Source organism: Eublepharis macularius, chromosome 5, assembly GCF_028583425.1.
Source record: "Eublepharis macularius isolate TG4126 chromosome 5, MPM_Emac_v1.0, whole genome shotgun sequence".
NCBI lineage: Eukaryota > Metazoa > Chordata > Lepidosauria > Squamata > Eublepharidae > Eublepharis > Eublepharis macularius.
In genome coordinates, this window is record NC_072794.1 from 54,553,222 (window position 1) to 54,573,580 (window position 20,359).

General features: G+C 43.0%; 1 protein-coding gene across 5 annotated transcripts in view; it reads left to right on the plus strand.

Moving 5' to 3' along the window:
- The first annotated feature begins 12,514 nt into the window (after positions 1-12,514).
- EVI5 (ecotropic viral integration site 5) overlaps positions 12,515-20,359 on the plus strand; it is a 136,377-nt gene continuing 128,532 nt past the window's right edge. For 3 of the 5 annotated variants that reach the window (XM_054979440.1, XM_054979442.1, XM_054979441.1), the window contains exon 1: positions 13,176-13,247. The gene's annotated coding sequence lies outside the window, so the exon portion shown is untranslated. Of the gene's footprint in view, positions 12,653-13,175; positions 13,248-20,359 lie in introns of those variants that run through there. The other 2 variants (XM_054979445.1, XM_054979443.1) reach the window with 2 other exon arrangements.

Here is a 20,359-nt window from a genome sequence, read left to right on the forward strand (position 1 = left end):
GAGGCGCTTTTCTCCTCTTTCAGTCTGCTCGCTGCCTCCAAAACAACGAAGGAATTTGAGCCCACTGGCACCTTAGAGATCAGCTAGGTTTCCAGGGTATGAGCTTTCGAGAGTCAGAGCTCCCTTCTTCAGATACTTTGACTCTCAAAAGTTCGTTCCCTGAAAATCTTCCTAGTCTCTGAGGTGCCACTGGCTTCAAATCCTGCTATTTTACAGCAGAACAACACGACTGCCCATCTGAAACTACCTCAAAATAACCAAACTATCGAATTCATTGCAGCATAAGCTTTCGTGAGCCAGGCACCCCTTATCCACCCGTTTATACCCCCTCCTTCCTTAATTCCTTCCTACTGCTCGTCCATCATAGTCAGTGTTGCACCTAATGCCAGGCAGTGTGCAGGCAGCCCTTTTCCAATGGCTGTGGCAGAAATCTTTGACACCACCTTTTCCCTTATCCTTTTAGCTGGAGATGCCAGAAGCTGATCCTAGTTCGTTCTGCATGTTCTGAGCCATACCACCCCCCACCCCCAGCTGCAAGGTGGCATGCAGACGCATCGATGGTGTTTTGCCCCACAAAAGCTTGTGCATCCGTAAATACAGGGAGCAGCTTCCATTCTCTAAGAGGCTTGCTAAACCTAATGATCAGGAGTACTTTGGTGGTAGAAAGTGCCATCAAATCATAGCTGACTTATGGCAACCCCTGCTGGAGTTTTTCAAGACAAAAGATGAATAGAGGTGGTTTGCGATTGCCTGCCTCTGCAACCTGGGCCGATTCCAGATGACTAACCTTAAGGCGCTTCATGCCGCCCTCTTCCGGATCGTGACGGGGAAAATGTGAAATATCGCGTTTCCTCGCGCGACTTTTGCACGACGACACGCAAAACTCGCGTGAGGAAACGCGATATTTCGCATTTTCCCCATCGCGATCCGGAAGAGGGCGGCATGAAGCGCCTTAAGGTTAGTCATCTGGAATCGGCCCTGGTCTTTATTGGAGGTCTCCCATTACAATTGCCAACCCTGCCTAGCTTCTAAGAGCTGATGAGATGGGGCTTGCCTGGGCTATTTACATCAGAGCAGGAGTTGGCAAACACACGAGGGCCAGAGTGGTGTAGTGGTTAGAGTGCTGGACTAGGATCAGGATGGCCCAGGGTGGAATCACCACTCTGCCATGGAAATTTGCTGGGTCACCTTGGGACAGTCACACATTCTCATCCTAATCTACTTCAGAGGTTCAGGAAACCCAAATCCATTGGGCAAATAGACAGAAAGTGTTTATTGTATTAAGTCAAATGCCATTACAATTGGAACACACAAAAACATTAAAATAGTGCAACAAACCATAATATTATAATGTTAAAACCATAAAAAGCACATTGAAATACAGAGCACCTTCATTTTATATAAATAAAGGTGTCTCAGCCATTAGACACCATGTGAATGTGGCAGCAGAAGAAAATAGGACTGAATGTTGATCCCAGGAGAACCACTGCCAGGAACCACTGTTGATGTGATCATGCAGGTTAAAACATATGCTTATGGGTCTTGGCATTCAATAAACAATCATTCTGAAAAGTGCAGACTCAGAGAAAGTGGGAGAAACCAGCCTACTTGAAAGGCCCATGCCTGCCACTACTGAGAAAAAGTCAGGTATAGTGACAAGCACAAACCCACCTACAGCAGCATCCCAATAGACAAGGAACCTGAGCCCAGAGCTATAATCAAGGCCCAGCCTCAACAGAAGGAATAGAATGGCACGACAGAAACTGCCAAGAAAGCATCATGATGCGACATCCCGCTATGGGTCAGTAATGACTCTGTGCTTGCACCACAGAGTCCCCACCACATCCCAGCATAGCTCAGCTTTACCTGAACTTGGGAAACTAAGTAGGCTTGGGGAACTAGCAGTGCAATCCTAAGAAGAGTTACTCTAGTCTAATTGACTCCAGTCTAATTGACTTCAGTGGGCTTAGACTGGCATAACTCCTCTTTGGATTGCAGTGTAAGTAGGCTTGGCCATGGTTAATACTTGGATGGAAAACCAGCAAAGAAGACTGAGGTTGTTATGTGGAGGAAGGAAATGGCAAACCACATCTGCTCTTCAATTTCCTGGAATGCCTAGGGATTGGGATCACCATGAGTTGATCATGGTGTCATGCTACCACAAGGTTCACATTTGTGATTTAAACAGAGTGGCCTCGGATCCTTTGGTCCATTGGCAATGATGGAAGGTCACTTCCATTGGCAAAGGAGAAGGGATTTCTGCTGATTTCCCCCTCCCACTGCAGATGCTAACTTTGTCCCCTGCAATTTTCAACCATGTCCCCTGAACCTTGGAAGCAGAAATTCAACAGACTCATTAGACTGAAGGAAAAGTCCTGCTTTTGCCAGTTTCACTACACTTAGATCTTGTAGGAACCAAGGGGAGATGCTTATTTTATTAATTTTGTCGTCTCCCAAATCATACCTTTCTAGAAGGTTTTAAGCAGGATTTCCAGTGTTGCTCAAAAACAAGTGTTGTAGCTCTTAGCTATTACCTTATGATATACTACTACCTTATGATATTCTGGGTGCACAATACGTTATTGCTAAAATTACTTGGGTTATTCTTCCCCAAGTGGTTATGCGGTGGATCCTGTAAAACTGGTCTATAATGGATAGACCAGTTAGGGACCATTAATTATACTACTCCTTTTCATGCTATTTAGTCAAGAACATACCAAACTGAATGACCTGTAACTAGGGTTACCAGGACATCTTACCCTCCCAGCAGGAGGGCAGGTACCCAGCACTCAATTTCTCTGTGTCCCTGTGAAATGACAGCACTTCCAGTGATGTCACTTCCAAGTGACATCATCACGCAGGCACAGGACAGCACGTGTGCTTTGCAGCAGGCCAGTTTGGGCCCCAAATGGACCCAATTCTGCCCATTTGGGGCCCAAATCAACCCGCTGTGAAGTGCGAAAGTGCTCTCAGGGCGGTGTGATGATGTCACTCCCAGGAAGTGACATTGTTGTGCCATACCAGGAGTGCTTCTTTGGCCCCTACCGGCCAGGAGTGGGGGGGGTGTGGAAGGCAGGCACCCTCTGCCCCCCATGCCCACTCCCACCAGGAGACTGGTAACCCTACCCATAACATCTAGCTAGCAACCAAATTTGGAACTTGGTAGTTTCAGAGTAGCTTGAGTCATGGAAGGCAAGCAGGTAGCTTAGGCTGTGAATGTGTAACTGGCCCAAGGTCATCCCAGTAAGCTTCCACGGCAGAATGGGATTTCAAGCCTGGGTCTCCTAGATCAGAGTCTGAAGAACTCTTACCACTGTACCTCACTGATTTTCATAGGGTGGCTGCTGTTGAATAGTGGCAAGCAGCCAGTCCTCCTGGGTGAGTCAGACAAGCTGCTTGGTATCAAGTTTACTGGAGGTTACTGCCAAGTTGGGTCCCAAGAAGTCCTCGCTTAAAAGCAAAAGGGCCAGGAAAGGAACCTGCCAACTCCCTCTGCCTTTTATTGAGAGAAATCAAGGCTCGAAGGTTAGCAGTACAGTTGTACTTGTCTAGCAACCTCCACAATGGCCACTGAAAGGGCATTTGTTTCTCTTTTTTTAACCATTTATTTTGCAATTGTACTTAACATAAATACAAAAAAGTGAAGGGAAGGAAACAAAGAAAAAATCTAAATACAAAACAGCTGTACAAGTGACCGTCAACATCTGACCATCAAAGTCTGATTTTTGCCGTCACTATAGAATGTAGAAGAATGTCATGATATTTCTTTGGGATGGTTGTAAGGTTATTTAACAAGAATATGTCAGGTTGTATTGGGTTGTTTGCCGTGACCTGAATAGCCCAAGTGAGCCTGATCTTGGATCTCATGAAGCTAAGTAGGATTGGCCTTGGTTAGTAATTGGATGGGAGGCCTCCAATGAAGACCTGGATTGCAGAGGCAGGTAATAGCAAACTATCTCTGTTAGTCTCTTGCCATGAAAACCCCACTAGAGGTTGCCATATGTTATCTCTGACATGAGGGCTCTTGCTACAATAACACTGGGATGTTTAAATTAAAAGCTTTCAGACTACATTTTGCCAGTATTTGGCAGCCTGAGGATAGTTCCACCACATATGGAAAACAATATTTACTTTTTAAAAATCCAATATGATAGAAACTATTCTCAGTATGAAGTGTAATCCTCTCTAAAGCATGTTTACTGAGAAATAATAATCTGTAAATATTATTTCTAACAACAACAGTGTGCTTATATACAAGCTTTCTGGACAGATTTGTGCCACACTCAGAGCGGTGAAAAAAACCAGTGTTATTATTATCCCCACAATACAGCTGGGGAGTAGGGGCTGAAAGGAGTGGTTTACCCAAAGCCACATGTAGAGTTGATGGGAGTCGAACCAGCAGAGTGCTAAACTGTATCCCTGACAGTTAACCCCTCCCTAAGTAAGCAGGGATAGGATTTTAGCAATATAGTTAATCCTATATACATTTATCCGGGAGTAAGCCCTACTGAGTTCCTGCTCTAAATTCATTAGGAAGATGGAAGCCTTTAAAAAGCTGTTCTTTTACTCCCACATCAACCCAACCCAGTGCTGCTCTGATTTGAACACTAGGTAGGAAGAAATCTATAGGCAAATGTCAGTAATGTCCAACTCCTAGCTCCACCCCTCAGAGGGTATTATAAATGTAAGCCAAGCCCTCTTTTCTTTTTTGCCCCACCAATCTTATCTAGGAAAAGGTCTGTTTCTAGCATGGCTGGTATCTCCAGGCGTCGTAGTTTCCCACAGGTAAACACTAAACTATTTCTCATAATTATGTTTCAATTGAATTCTTAAGATTAAGCAAATGTTTAATGAATGAATAACCTGGTTATTAAAAATGTTTTTCCTGCAGTGGTAAGTTTAAAGACTGTTGAAAAGATTAAATATCTCTGAGTTTAAAGTAATGTTGTCATTTGGGTGTAATTTTTTGTAATGCAAATACAAATGTGCATGTAATAACAATAATCTGCCCTTTTGTTGCCATTACTTAATACTGTCTCTGCTTGTTATATACTAATTTTTTTGGCACTGAGATGGGAGGAATGTCACAGCTGTTTTCTAAAATGACAAGGACAATTTGGGCTTTGGTAGAGATAAAAAACTTTGTGTTGCTTTTTCATACAAAGAGAGAATGATACTAGTCTGTTATAAATAAACCTTTAATTATAGCTTGATAAAACATCTTGACTTGTAACAATTCACAAAAATATCAAGTGTTGATATTGTCATGATGATAAACAATTAGACTGTCTAAACTTCAAGGTTATCAGATTAATCATCTGCCTTTTAACCGGCTGATTACATTTAAATAATGTTTAATGCATTGTTTAATGCATGTTTTCTAAGTCTTGATACAGTGCTTCTTACAGATACTTTTGCATACAATATAACGAGAGGTTATAACTTAATAAATAAAACCTACCTGAGTACCTTTGATGTTTTCTTTTTTCCCTTAATACAATAATAGAGTCCAAGTAACTTCAAGAAACCAACATCTTCTTAACAAGGATAGCCAACTTTCCTAACTGCTCTGGATATATGCCTTAAGCAGTAACTTTTCCTGCAGGTATTAGGAGGTGGTAATGCATAGCTCCAAGCTCTTTTAAAGGCATAGCAGCTGTCCCCACTGCGTGTTTACATTCCCTTGGCAACTCTGTCTTTAACTTGTGGATTCTCTCATTATATTTAACTCTTGCTGCGCGATCAGTTAAACCTATAGTTGATTAATTTATCAATTCAATTTATTAAAGTTTCCAGTACTAATAGTTTAGAAAAGGGTGATACAGTAATCTCTAGATGAAACAGTCAACCCACATGTTAAAGAACTAATCCAGTTGTTGAGACACATGTTTTTGTGTCTATGAAGGTTTATGCTGCATTTGTTAGCTTTCTAGGTACCACAATAATTTTGGGGAGCTGTATTTGCTACAACAGCCAAGTTTGGTATCTGTTCAGGAATCTCCTGTAGATAATCTGTGAAGTGACAATAGAACTTGCCCACTAAAATACCCTGTCTTTGACTGGGATTTTCTGTTACTTAAACAGCAGTGTATTCCTATGTATCATTATTCAGCTCAAAGATCATTGGTTTCAATTGGCTAATTTTGCACAGAGTTGCACTTTTACTCTACCTGTTTTGCCTAAGAGAGTGAACGGAACTGCAACAACTACATTAAAGTATAGTTGGCTTGCTTCCCACCCTCTTGTTAATATTTTAAGATAAATACTGCCTGCTGTGTGTGTTTCCCCTGTCAGTACATACATCATTTTGATACTTAATAAAATACACTATTAACTGAAGATTAAGAGAGACTTCAGACAATCTGAGCATTTCTAGTTGTTAGAAGTCTCTGCCAGAGGATGTAGTAGGCTTGCAAACCTCCAGGTGGTGGCTAGAGATCTCCCGGAGTTTACAACTGATCTCCCAGCCACAGAGATCAGTTCCCCTTGAGAAAATGGCTGCTTTGGAGGGTGAACTCTGTGGCATTATACCCTACTCAGCTCCCTCCTCAAACTCCACCCTTTCCAGGCTCTACCCCAGCATCTCCAGGAATTTCACAATCTGGAGCTGGCAATCCAAGGATGTAGTGATGGACATAAGCATAAATGGCTTTAAAATGGACTAAATAAAATGATGGAGGATAGGTCCTTCGATGTCTACTAGCCATGAGGGACCCTCCACAATCAGAGGCAGTAAACCTCTGAATACCAGTGCTGGGAGGCAAAATTGGGGGAAGACTTTGGCCTCTATGCGTTGCTAAATGGCCCTCCAGAATAAGTAGTTGGCCAGTGTGTAAGACAGGATGCTGGGCTAGATGGACTACTTGTCTGATCCAGCAGAGCTCTTATGTTCTTATTGCACTTGTTCTGGATCCAAAAGTTACAGAAGAATAAAAAATTTATTTTTTCACCATTAACTTTGCAAAGAAACAAACAAAGGTTCAAGCTCATTAGAGCTGTTTGTTTGTTTGGGCATTTTTATTTCATTTTTCTTCCCCAAGGTGTTTACAGAAGTTTCTAAAACAACCAATTGAATCAATCTAAATAAAACACATTGTAGGTAGGTCCCAATTCACCAGGCTGACTATCATAGGCCCCAAGCTGCAAGCCATGGGCAAAGAGCAAAGGAGCCAAAAGCCGTTTTGCTTGCCTCTGGCCAGAACTATACTTAAGAACTTGAAGAAGAAAAGACAATGTAGTCTTTTCTGATTCTGTTAACAGGACCTTTTCAGCTATTTTTCCTGCCAGCTTTTTGCCAGATTGAATCTCAAAACAAAAAGGAAGAAAAATCCTTTTATACTTTTCTATTTTGTTTCAGCTTCCATCTGATAAATTCAAAAGCATGCTCACTTCTTTACAATTTTTGTCATAGCTCGTTTCTTCCAGGAAGCATCCTGTGAATAAGAGAAGATAAAAGCAGTTAGGAAGAGAATTTGATGCTGCTGCTACAGTCATAGCATTTATAACATTGTAAAAGTAAATGGAGAGAAATAGGACTCCGGATGCATGTGCTAAAGGCCTAGTAAAAGATAGTTATATAGCCATTATTAAGAAATACACACACCTTAAATATTAGTGCTACTTCCAAAAAGTAAAATCAACAGTAGTTCACAAGGACTACAATAATGCCAACAAAAATAAATGATCCATGCCAAATGTTGTCAAAAATACAGCTGTCCTTTTGACAATGTTGCCAAATTTTGCTCAGTTTTTGTACCATTTGGACCATTTTTGGACCATTTAGAGTTACCTAGTGTATTAGACTCATTTTAAAATTTGGTTATTACAAGGTTTGCAATTCTGATGAGTATTTTTTTAATGTGAATTTTGTTGTATCTAGAAACATGACCTGCAGATTATTAGGTAAAGGTAGAGGGCTACTTTCAAAAGGGAATTAAGTCCCTCTAGTCAAGTTCCATTGCCACAGAACATATACTTTTCACCTTCATATTTGTCTTCTGGGTTGCTTCATTCGAGAACCAAATGGTATCTCTATGGAGCCTGAATTTGCCCCAGCAGTCGGGCTTGCTGATGCATGCAGAAGATTCTTTGGGGGCAGTCCAATTGGAACTGGTCCTGCCACACCAAACCTTTGGAGTTTTTTGAGAAAGTGAACAAACATGTAGATGGTGGCGACCCAGTAGACATTATATACTTGGACTTTCAAAAGGTTGTTCACAAAGTTCCTCACCAAAGACTCCTGGGTAAGCTTAGAAATCATGGGGTAAGAAGATGGGCAAAGAGGATCTTACGGATTAAAAATTGGTTAAACAACAAGAAGCAGAGAGTAGGAATAAATGTACAGTTCTGGGTTGCCACTCTCCAGGTAGTGGCTGGAGATCTCCCAGAATTACAGCTGGTCTCCAGGCCACAGAGATCACTTCACGTGGAGAAAATGGCTACTTTTGGGGGTGGACTTTATGGAATTATGCCATGCCAAGGTCCTTTCTCTCCCCAAACCCAATTTTCTCCAGGTTTCACCCCCCAAATCTCCAGGAATTTCCCAACTTGGAGCTGGCAACCCTAGTTCTCACAATAAAGAGAAGTGAGCGGTGGGGTTCCACAAGGATTAGTATAGGACTGGTGCTATTTAATTTGTTTGTAAATAATCTGGAGCTGGGTATGAATAGTAGAGATCCCAGGTACCTACTGGTGGAGGGCAACTTCCTGGCAGTTTGCCCACTGGTCACCAGCAAGCTGCCCAGCGATCACCCACCACCGGCGGTATGCTGGGCACAAGCATGGCACTCGCACTCCCGGCAGACGTGTTGATGTAATGGTGCCAGCTTCACATGGGGCTGATTCTTTGAGAAGTGCAGGATTACTCCCGGGCCCAATGCAATGATGTCACTTCTGGAAGTGTAAGCAGGTGTGATGATGCACATTGGGACAAAAAAATCCCAACTTCAAGTCTATGCTGATAGAGTCAACCTTGGATCATAGTGGATAGCTTAATGGAAGTGTCAGCTTAGTATGATGCAGCAGTGAAAAAGGTAAACTCTACGCTGCAGATTATTAAGAAAGGGACTGAAAATAAAACAGCCAATATTAAAATGCCCCCGTATAGATCTATAGTGCAGCCTCATTTGGAATACTGTGCGCTGTTTGGGTCACTGTATCTCAAAAAGGACATTGCAAACTGGGAAAAGTACAGAAGGGGGCAGCCAAGATGATTAAGGAGCACCTTTCCTATGGGAAAAGGCTGAAGAGCCTTTGACTTTTCAGTTTAGAAAAGAGGTGACAAAGGGGTGATGGTGGTAGAGGTTTATAAAATTATGCACAGGGTAGAGAGAGTGAACAGAAATAACTTTTCTCCATCTCCCAAAATACTTGAACTTGGGGATATCCAATGGTGGGTAGTAGCTTCAGGAAAGGTTTGATTAAACCTTCCTGAGAGGAACTAAAATGAGAAAGATGATTGATGACCCATGATGGCTGGACAGGTGGATCTTATCAGTTCCCTGAATAGCCCAAATTGGGAGAGTGGGTAAGGGAAGATTGGCAGGCGTTGATGTGATTCATTTAGGAACTCTTGGAAGACCTTTGTCTTAAAATCTCTGCACATCTCCACAGATGTGGGGCTGATAGTCAGTCTTGCCTATGACTCACATTCCAGTCATTTTCTAACTCCCAGCCAAAGGCTGGCAACTGTTTCCTGCCTTCCCAGGCAGCATTTCTGTGTTTAAAACACATAAGGAGAGGGGCTTATGATGTTCATAAGCTTCCCTATTAGCATGAGTGTCAGGGTCAACTGCTAACAGGTTGGCTACTGAGAGCTAAACTACACAAGATGCCTGACACGTGGTGGTAATCAGAGACCCCCTCTCTATGAGAAGGGATGGTTGAGTAGCAGCTGCGGTTGTGGCAGTAGCAGCCTCAGCAGTTCCTTCTGCTGCTGCTGCTAGCCGCCTGCCAGCTTCAGGCTCCTTTCATTGACTCTTTCCCTCCCATCCTTCTGACCCTGCCGCTGCTGCTCTGACGTGCTCTCCTCTCCCCCTGTCCCTGAGCTCCCGGAGGAAAACCTGAGCAGATCTGCTCTGCTCGGGTTTTCCTCTGGGAGCTTGGAGGTGGGGGAGGGCTTGTCAGAGCAGCAGCCGGGCCAGAAGGGCGGGAGGGAAAGAGTCAGCGAGTGGCGCCTAGGCAGGTGACTAGCAGCGACAGAAGGCTCCGTTCAGGCTCTCTCCACTGACTCTTTCCCGTCCTTCTGGCTCTACTGCCACTGCTGGCCCGACTACACTTCCCAGGTAAACTTTCGCAACCCCATTATGTGTGGGCGTCTCATGTAGCTTGGCTCTCAGTGAGACAGGATGCTGGGCTGGATGGAACACTGGTCTGATCTAGCAGGGCTCTTCTTATGTTTGTAAATGCTCTCATCATTTTGGATTTCTGCTGCCGCATACTTGCCTTCTTCCATAAGAGTTCCCATTGTGGGATTGTGTGTGTGTTTATATCTTAGTTGCAACCTCTCTCCTGCTTTTGCATTTTTCGTGCAGCTTAACTATCTGGCTCCTTCCCTGTTTCTGTGCCTTGCTATAGTTGCCCAATTATTTGAGTACTGGAATAGGTGATTGTGTTGAGAAACAAAAAAATTGCTGAGTGAAATGGGTGGCTACAACAAGAGTTAGGTCAAATTTCAGGAGCAACGGTTGCCATTGCACTGGGGCGCTGGAAACAGACCTATATAAAGCTTCATAGCTCCATAAACTGTATCCTTCAGGAAAAGGGCCATTTGGAAAATAGACTTTTTTGTGCTTCATAAAATGCTCTGTTTATGAATCGTTTAATTGATGTTGATTCATTAGACAAATTAAAATTTTAGGTCAGTCTAAGTTGCTCATGATTAACTTGGGGGCAGATTTTATGTATGTATGTGTGTGTCGTCTTATAAAAAGAACTGGTGGCAGGCACTATTGTAGAGAAGCATATTATTTCATGCACAGAAAGAAATGTGTGTTCTAAGATGGTTCTTTCTTTGAAATGTGCATGAACCATGAGAAAATGTGAAAGGATTAGATTTTGTGGTAGCAATATAATTAGAAAATATGGTCATTAAAATACAGAACCCTGAAGATCAAAAAATAGGTCTAACAGACTCCCAGATCTAAGAAAATTTGTCAAGGCCTGGCACAGGTGGATTTAAAGTGAGATTAGACAAATTAATGGAGACTAGATCCATCAATGGCTATTAACCTTGGTGGCTAAATGGATCCTCCATGTTTAGTGGTAGAATACCAGTGAAAGTTGTTGAAAGGAAGCTTGTTTTTCCAGGGCAATTGGATGCCATAGCAAACAGGTCCTTACTTGTGAATTTTTCCAGGGGAATTGGATGCCGTAGCAAACAGGATGCTGGACTAGATGGACCTAATCAAGCAGCGTTCCCATGTAGTTGAAAGAAACTTTAGTATATGATAGAAGAGTCACAAGCCTGCAGTTTGGCGTTGTTTTAAAATGGAGTACAGGAGCTATTGTAGGTATAATTGGGACAGACTCTCCTCTCCAGAAACAAGAGAAGATACTGCATCTGATATTGGCCCTGACCCTGCACATAAACTCCGTTTATGGAGGTGGGGGATACTCTGCATATAGTCAGAGGTACTCTTTACTATATTACTGTAATACTACAAAGCCCTTGCACAGTAATCTGGCTTGGGACTGTCTCCTGTCCTAAACTAGGCTGCCCTCAACTATATTTAGTTACTTGGCTAACAAAATTTTTCTCTCTATAGGCTGGTCAGGCTGTGCTCTCAGAGAACTCGTAAGTAGGGATGCAAAGGTTTGCAGCCTTAGATATGCATTTAGTAATTCTAACATTGCTCCTGTCACTGCTAATTGTGTGCGTGGTGGTCAACAGTTCTGAAGTGAAATTTGTGCAGAACAAGGCTGATCTATCCAATGCATGTTGCATGAGGTTAAAGAATCCAGCAGAACTGGCCTAATTTGGAGATATTTCACTAATGAGAACTCTCACCTGAAAGACCAGGCCTGAGAATGTGCAAGTCTCTGCTTCATAAATGATTAATGTGGGGCGATGTGGGGCGGTCAGCTAGAAGAGCACCCTTCCCCACCACCCCAGACCCCCCTTTTCTCTGGACAGCTTCCCACCCTGCTCATATGCAATACAATGAAGAGGAGGAGCAGAGTGAACTTACATCTATTTGCTTCCCAAACACCTAAACCCTCTCTTGAGGCGTTTGGAAGAGAACCCCACGAAAGCAAGTCCGAGGTCTCTCTCACTGGGAAGTAAGTCCCACAGAACGTAACGGGGCTTGCTGCCGAGTCTGCGCTTCTCTGTGCTTCCTTTTTTTCTAAAATATACTTATTTCTCCCTGGTCAAGATTTGAAGGGACGGTTCGGCGGGCTCGAGGGCCAAGGGGACTGCCTGCGGCGTGTGCGCCTGCGCGCGGGTCTCTCCCAGGGACGTGGCCCGGTTTCTTGAGGAGCGCAGCGGGCTCTGGAGCGGGGGAGGAGGCGAGAAAGGCAGAAGGGAAGAGTGGGAAGGCGGGACGCCGTCCGGGCGGGGAGTTCCGACCAAGCAGCCGCGGCGACGGCTCTGGGCCGGGCTGCCACAGGAAACCGATGTTCGCACCTCGCCTCCCCGGCAAACGCTTCCAAGGTGAGCAAAAGGTGGCCGGCTGAGGGACTCAGCGGGCGGCGAGTCAGGATTGGCTCTGCACGATTTCACCGGTAGCTGCCACCCAAGGCGGAGAGGGCGGAGGCGGAGACCCTCCTCAGACAACTCGCGGCGGCGGCGGGGGCGGGATAAGTGTTAATGGATCCTCTGAAGGAAGGCATAAGGACGCTCCCCGCAGTGTCCTCCAGAGCGGGCTGACAGGGGCAGCCACAGTAGCTCTCGCCGCTTCCCTCCTCAGGCCTGTTTTGGCCTGGAAAAGGGCTCCCCCTGCCTCTCTCTTCTCCCCTCTCACTCGCCGCTGGCTGCAGAATCCTAACTACATATAAAAATGGGACGGGGTGTGCGTGTGCGAGTGCTCTTGCCGAGTCCCATATTTGGTTTTTCAAGCGCCTCAATTATTTCATCGGAGTAACCCTCGGCTTCCTCCTCCTTTTTTTCTCCCGCACGATCCACCGGATTTCCTCTCTGGTGGTGGTGATGAAGAGATTGTGGGGAGTGCCCTGTGGAGGTGGCTTTTCTGGTGATCGCGTCCCTCGGGTGCTTATCCTAGCTCGGAGTAAAGCCTCAAAAACGGAAGGTCTTGAGCGACTGTCCTATAATTTCTGGGGTTTGCATGCGTGTAGATCATGTGGATTACATCTATATGGACTAGAGGGGGGTGCAGGCCTTACTTTGAACCTGGCACAGTCCGGGACTTGTAAGATAGGGTCCCTGGGCGGGTACAAATAGCTGCAACAGGGGACAAGGGTTTCTAGGGCACCCTTGAGTTGTGTCAGATATGTTTCTGAAATAAGTTTTTAAACCATGGGGTGTTTGGGGAAGGAGCCGACTCTGCCCCCAAACGAGAGAGTTAAATGCTTCCTAGCATAGATAGCCTTAATGTAATCTACAGTGAAAGGAGTGGGAGAAGGCAGTCATGTACACCTTTTGCTGCTCCAGCAAATCAGGATTTCTGGAAGAGGTGTTTTTTTGCTAGTATGTTTCCCTTGTATGGTGTTTTAGGATGGAGAGGTTGGAGGTGTCATAGAACAGATTTGTGCTGCGGTCTGGACTGGAGTCTTGCGTGCAGCAGTGTAATTATGCTCATGCACTGGTACTTTTGTGTGTTCGCAAATAGATGGTTGGGATTTATTGGTGATATTAGTATTAACAAGAACTAGAGATTTTGTTATGACTTCCCTCCAGGAACACAGAACAGCATGCATGGATCCTTCCTGCCTACTTTATTTTCACAGCCACCCTGTGAGATAGATTAGATAGATAAACAGCAACTGGACTAAGGTCACCCACTGAGTTTACAGAGGGATTTGAACCAGAGTCCGTGGCATTCTAATGTGACATATATTAACCACCACTGGTTCTCTCTGGTGGGGAAGAGTCTCAAATTTAGACTCCAAGGCTAAAATTCTTCTGGTTTCTTTCCATCATAGAGAAGTCTGAAATATGGTTATAAAAACGTTGGCTGTTGCCCAGCTCAGGTTCACAGGGTGATGATCTGTTTTCCCTGTACAGGTTCTGGGCAGCCTTTAATCACTCCTTCCCTAAGACAGGCTCCCCTCTTGTCATTTCTGCTGTATTGTTATGGTACTATAGGATAAAGAGGGGGGGGTTAACTGTGATACTACTCATTCGCATAAAGGAGATAGATATCTGCTTAACAAATAAATCTGTACTGGTAAGCATGACATTTGCTCAAGAGAGTAAATTATCTGTAGACATATATTTGATCCAGTTATCCTTTGAAGGGGGGTAAAATAGGATGATGCCAATGTGTTGGTCATACTTGGGTGTGCCAAACCCTGTGTAGAACTGAGCTGTTAATCTGAAATGCAGATTGTTACAAAACCTTTTTCAAACTGTGACTGTTTCCTGGAGTGTTGGAAGCATTAGTCTCCTTGCACAATTTTTTTTAAGGGGAAGACTTTATTTTGATGGTTAAAAGAATATCTTGTCTAGTATGAATAAAGACTTGTATATCAGACTGTTCTGTAGTATGCAAGCTGTGCAAATCTGGTACAAACTGACGTACTCAGTGTTATAAACTGAAATTTTGTTGAGCTTTCACAGATGTACAGCCCTTTATTGTTTATTAGGCTGTATATGTGTTTTCTAACAAAATCCCTGCAGTCAGCAACTCTTATTCTAGGCTTGCTGTATGTCACCCAAGGACAGCTTTCCAGGAAGTTTCATTTGTTTGTGGAACAAGTTATTGTTTCCTGAACATTTCTCTAATACAAAAGCATATGATACCTTCTGTAAGACTAAATGAGGTTAAAGCTTAGCTTACAATTTAAAGTATACCTGAAATGTGTGAGATAGGTGCTTTCATAATTTAGTAATGCAAGTAGCATCATTATGTTAACCGTAGTAGTAAAGCATTTTTGTTGCAACTATTTTTAATCTGTTCCTCATTAATTCCTTCCTTTTCTTAGTGCACACCATGGGGGCACATTCCTCTCTGTAGGATGTTCGGAACCTCCTGTCTGTTATCAGTGCAGGATGGCTGGCTACAGTAGGCTGGAAAACGGAAGCCTAGGAGAGGAATAATGCAGTTGCAGTGATGCAGACGTTCTCCCGTCCCCAGCCCCGCTTTTGATGTGTTTGGCTAGGCTTTAGATGTTCACACAAGTATGGGGAAGTCGCAGATAATGAGTGTTTGGGAAGAGAGCCCTGTTGTAGGACAGCAGGATGTCAGAGTTTGACCTCCAGATGAAAACAACTTTTGTTAACAAGGTTATGAAAAAAGATCATCGGGGAAATCTATTCAACAATGGTTAGAAGATCATTGACACAAATTAGATTTCCTTGAGTTTTGTATTTAGAGTTTTACTTGTCATGGTTTGAAGCCAGGCTTTTTAGCTTCCAGAAGTTTTGAGAGAGTGGACATTAGATGCTTATTTTTGAAAGTAATTTACTTTATTTTTCACTGCCTCAATTTCTGCTCTGCATATATTCTAAGTATTTTAGTTATACATAATGTTTTTATATGATGACATGTGCACACCTTTGTTCTAGACATGCCATCCAACTAGAGTTTAAATCTTCTGGCAGCTCACACAATAGCAACCTACTACTGGCTACCCTTTGCAGACAGAGCCAGAGAATAAAGAGTTAGTGTGCATTCCGGTTAAAACAGTTATCCCACTCTATGGAGGAGTGTGCATGAAGAAATCATGGGCTCCCCTCTCCAGAAGAAGGGTTCAAGTCTCATTTGGGGAATCCATGCTCCTGTGCACACATATCAGAACACTCTAGGCAACATGTATTGGTGTCTGTAGGAGTGAAGCAAGTTTGTTGTGAGGAAAAGGACTGGAGGTGTTGCCCAGAGCAATTCCCTAACCGCACACATGATGGAGCCTCTGTTTGCTAGGACCCAAACCGTAACCTGCTTTTCTTCTCTTCTTTCTATGAACATAATGGTTAAAGAGTTTGATGTGTAGCCACAGAGAAATGCAGGCTCAGTGGAATTCCTATGTCTTTAAAAAAAGGTAGATATAACTTCCCCCATCACCACACTACATCACTACACTCTGCTAGAAGAAAATGTAGCAATTGCATGCACGAACAGCTTACTTATACTAGATTACCACTAGTGACTGCTATTCATGACTATGCTACATACCTCACATAGCTAGAAGCGCTGGGAGAAGGAGGTCATTTGTGCCTCTGTGCCTGGTGAAGGGCTGCCATGTTGCCTGCCTGTGGAGAGATGAAAGACTTTAGGTTCGTAACGGTAATCAGCTGCAACAAGCAAGAAGCTAAATAGTCAGTAGGCACCCTCCTAGTTCTTACATTTCAGCCCACTCCTTTAGTCCATCAGATGTCTGCATTTGGTAACCTGCCTGTTGGTGGCTAGATAGTATCATTAAGACAGTTTCCACTCTGCCGTAAAGCTTGCTGGGTGGCATTGAGTGAGCCATTCTTTTGCACCTAACCTACTTCACAGTGTTGTTATAATGACAGAACCATATATACCACCTGGACTTTCTTGGATAAATGGAAGGATTAAAATAGGTAAATGGAACACTCTTATCTAATGGAGGGAGTTACACTTTTTCATTTGCTGTTACTGTGTTACCTGTTCTTTGTTATGGCTTTGACCTTTCATATAAATACCAATAGGCAGAGGCTGAGTACTTCCTGGTGTCTTCAACAGTGCATGGTGGGAGAGACTATATATTTAGAAGTTGATGACAAACAGCCTCTCCCCGCCCCCCGCCAATACAGTGCACATTTACCTTGTGTGTTCTGTGTGGGCAATTACCTGTTTAATGAGAAAGGCTTGTTTAGCCAATACTGTCTCCACATATTGCAGAATGGTTACCACATGGGCAGGAATGGGATATCGAGGACTCCGGCTTTGAGGCATAGTTGTATCTTCCTTCCTTGTGTGGATTTGAGAAACCTATGGTGTTGTGTTTCTGGAGACATGAGGTAGAATTACTGGAAGGATTCTGGAAATATTTATTAGAAATGCAGTCTTTCTGTTTTGCCATTGATCCAGCTGTTGGACATTGTGCAAAGTGTTCCCTTTCACAAGAGCACCTAACCTATGTGTTCTTAATTTTTTAGATACGAGGGTAGAGTGCTCTAACCCTGTTCTGTATCTGCTAGCAACAGAGCCCATTGTGAAAATAAATACAATGGGCTCTAGCAGTAGGACCTTGGGAGGGCTGTGTCAGCGTAGCCCTCCCAAGGCCCCGAAGCCACTGCAGAGATGGCAGGAAGACTGCAGGGGGGGGGGTCTCCGGTGCACCTCTCTGCCGCCTCCACAGTCCCTCAGAGGACTGCCACAGGCAGCACAAGAGACCCAGCGCAGACCTCCCAAGGCTCCGCAGCAGCTGTGGGGAGCCCCCTCCTCCTGGCGCAGCAGCTGCGGGGCTGTGCTGTGCCTCCCCGCCAGCACCATGGCCCCTGAGAAGCTTGCTACACAGACAACTCTCCTTTTATCCTGGTGCAGGCGCACCCACAGGGCCCTCAGTGCACCTGCTCCAGGATAAAAAGTGAGTTGTTGCTGATACGGCTTGGCTTTTATGTATAAGATATGAGATGTGTATTCCCAGGTAGGGGCACTGCTGTGACTGGCTGCAGATGTGATATTAATTCTCCCTTCCATTGTGATTGTTGGAACAAAGAAGGAATTGAAGGAGGGCAGTGGTTTGAGCTCTCCATTGAATTTAGTAAAAACATTTTATTTCATGCAACTTCATTGCTGGTGCAAAATTATGTCTTTGTTGGAGAAGGGAATAATTTGAACAAGCATAGGATTCTTAAGGAGATGAAAGGGGCTGAACAAACTGATGGAAAGCTGCTTTGTTTTGTTTTGTTTTTAAGTCTAGTGGCGCCTTAAAGAAAGATTTCTATTACTGCAAAACTATTTGTAAACTAGAACCCACTTTTTCAGACACTGATCTTACATTGAGAAAACTTACACTCAAATAGAAATTTGAAGGTATTTCAAGGCTGCTTTTTGTTTTGACTAAGTCCTGTTTCCTTCCAGCAATGTCATGATAAAATTATTGTGGTGATAGTGGGGTATTGATGTATTGGCATTATATATATCACAGTTCTCGCAGCATGTATTTGGGCTCTGTTGATGTAGGTAGTCTTGGTGAAAAATCCCATTCATGTTGTGTTGTTAGTCTTCTACGTTAGTTCCTGTTCTGTATAAACTTGCTTTTGGCTTGGCTGCAAAAGGGTCTATGTAATGAGACCATGTTATCTGATGGACCTTTTTCAAAATTTTGGCACTTTTCCTATCCATTTTTGTTTGAGTTTATCCTGCTTAAACAGCTCAAGACGGGAATGCTAATTAAATAAATCTATTGATGATTGGAAGTATAATTTGCTAAATAAATATTCTTTAATTATGTATCAAGATCCTAGTAGTAAAAACGGTTCAGTGAAAGTGCCAAAAATATTGTGAGGTAATAAAACATTAGCTAACGAGTGGGCTTTACAGCTCCATTTGGCTTACGTGTGCTTCAACTTATTGGTTGTAAAAAAAAAATTAAGAAAATGAGTAAAAATAGGTTAATGTGATACTGTTGAGAACTGAATATGAAAAGGGATACTAGCTCTTTAATGACATAGATGTTCAAGATACTCGAATATTATTATTATTATTAAGATATTCTGCATTCCTTTAATTTTCTAGTAACTTGCTTGGCAAAATTCTCTGAATAGTATCAGGAATTTTAAAAAGCTGTAATAGAAAACTTAAGCTGTAATAGAATTTAATATTTTCATCTCCTTAATTAGAAAACCAATTCTTAATACATTTAGCAATCCCTCCCCATATTGGAATGCAGTAAGGTGGCCTCTTCTCATCTTTCTCAGGCTCTTGACAAACACAAGCTCACAGTACAAACAAGGATGACACTATTGTGAAGTCTAAAACTTCATTTGGAGGTTTAGTCTTCAACTTTTATAGTTTCACTCTCTTCCCCAATAAAGTACACTGCCATTAGTTTGTTTTATGGCACATAAGTGCATTTGCTAACTGTAGGATAAGCACATGTTTAGTACATCTTTCATCCATTTCAAGTTCTGTGTTGTATTTTCAGTTTCAGATTCTTTTTCTTTTGATTTCTTGTTTTTGTTTGTAGAGCTGCAAAAATTTGCCACAGACCCACATGAATATTTTAATATGTATGTTCCATCATTCCATACTTCAAAGCAGCATGTAGTCAGTGAAAATGAATCAACACAGTTCAGAGATGAATAAACACAATAAAATCATTTAAAAGTCCAAACATCATATAGACCAGATCCAAACGATGACACCATTTAATCAGCCATGTTGATCTGCAGTCGAACAGCAGGATTTCAGTCCAGTGGCATCTGAAGAGACCAACAAGATTTTTTAAGGATAGAAGCTTTTGAGAGTCAGAGCTCCCTTCTTTAGATACCATCTGAAGAAGGAAGCTGTGACTCCTGAAAGCTTATATCTTTGAAAAATCTTGTTGGTCTCTAAGATGCCACTGGACTCAAACGCTACCATTAATCAGTTCTCCCAAAGTCCTGTGGAATAGTTTAGTCTTAAAGGTTCTATAATGTATAATAATAAGGAATCACTTGTCTCCTTGGACAGCCTGTTCCACAAGGCAACAGTAGTTAATGTCTTGACTGTGGCTGAGCAAACCTCTTGGGTACATGAACCTGCTGAGCAGATTCTTAATTGGTATGTTGGTGCATACAGGAGAGGCAGTACTTTGTCTCCTGTATGTGGGAGGGGACAGGGGAGAAATGAAGTAAGGTTCAGCTAGTTTTGCCATAAAGGGTGTAGGTTTCTTAGGGGTGGGGGTACTGCTTCCAACATTTATCTCCAGAGTAATTTTTCAAGAAGTCCAGAGTATGGTGTTTATATAAGTAGGTAGCAGGTATAGTTTCTAAGGCAAGTGCAGGGTAAACTGGGTAGTCTTTAACTGCCATCGCTATAGCTTTGTCCAGTGTCATTTGGAGTCATTTGACCATATGTTGTTTGGCAAATAGAAATACGTTTCTTTCATCCTTACTTACATTGTCATAGTTCAAAATGTTGTAGCAAATGTGTGAGGGTTTGCTGGATGCTTGGAGATTGTGTGGGTGTCCTCTTAAATAATCTTGGAAATAGTTTTACCATGGTCTCATCTCCTTGCTTTATCTGCTGGGAATCAGTGATGTTTTTCCTGCAAAACATGCTTGTCC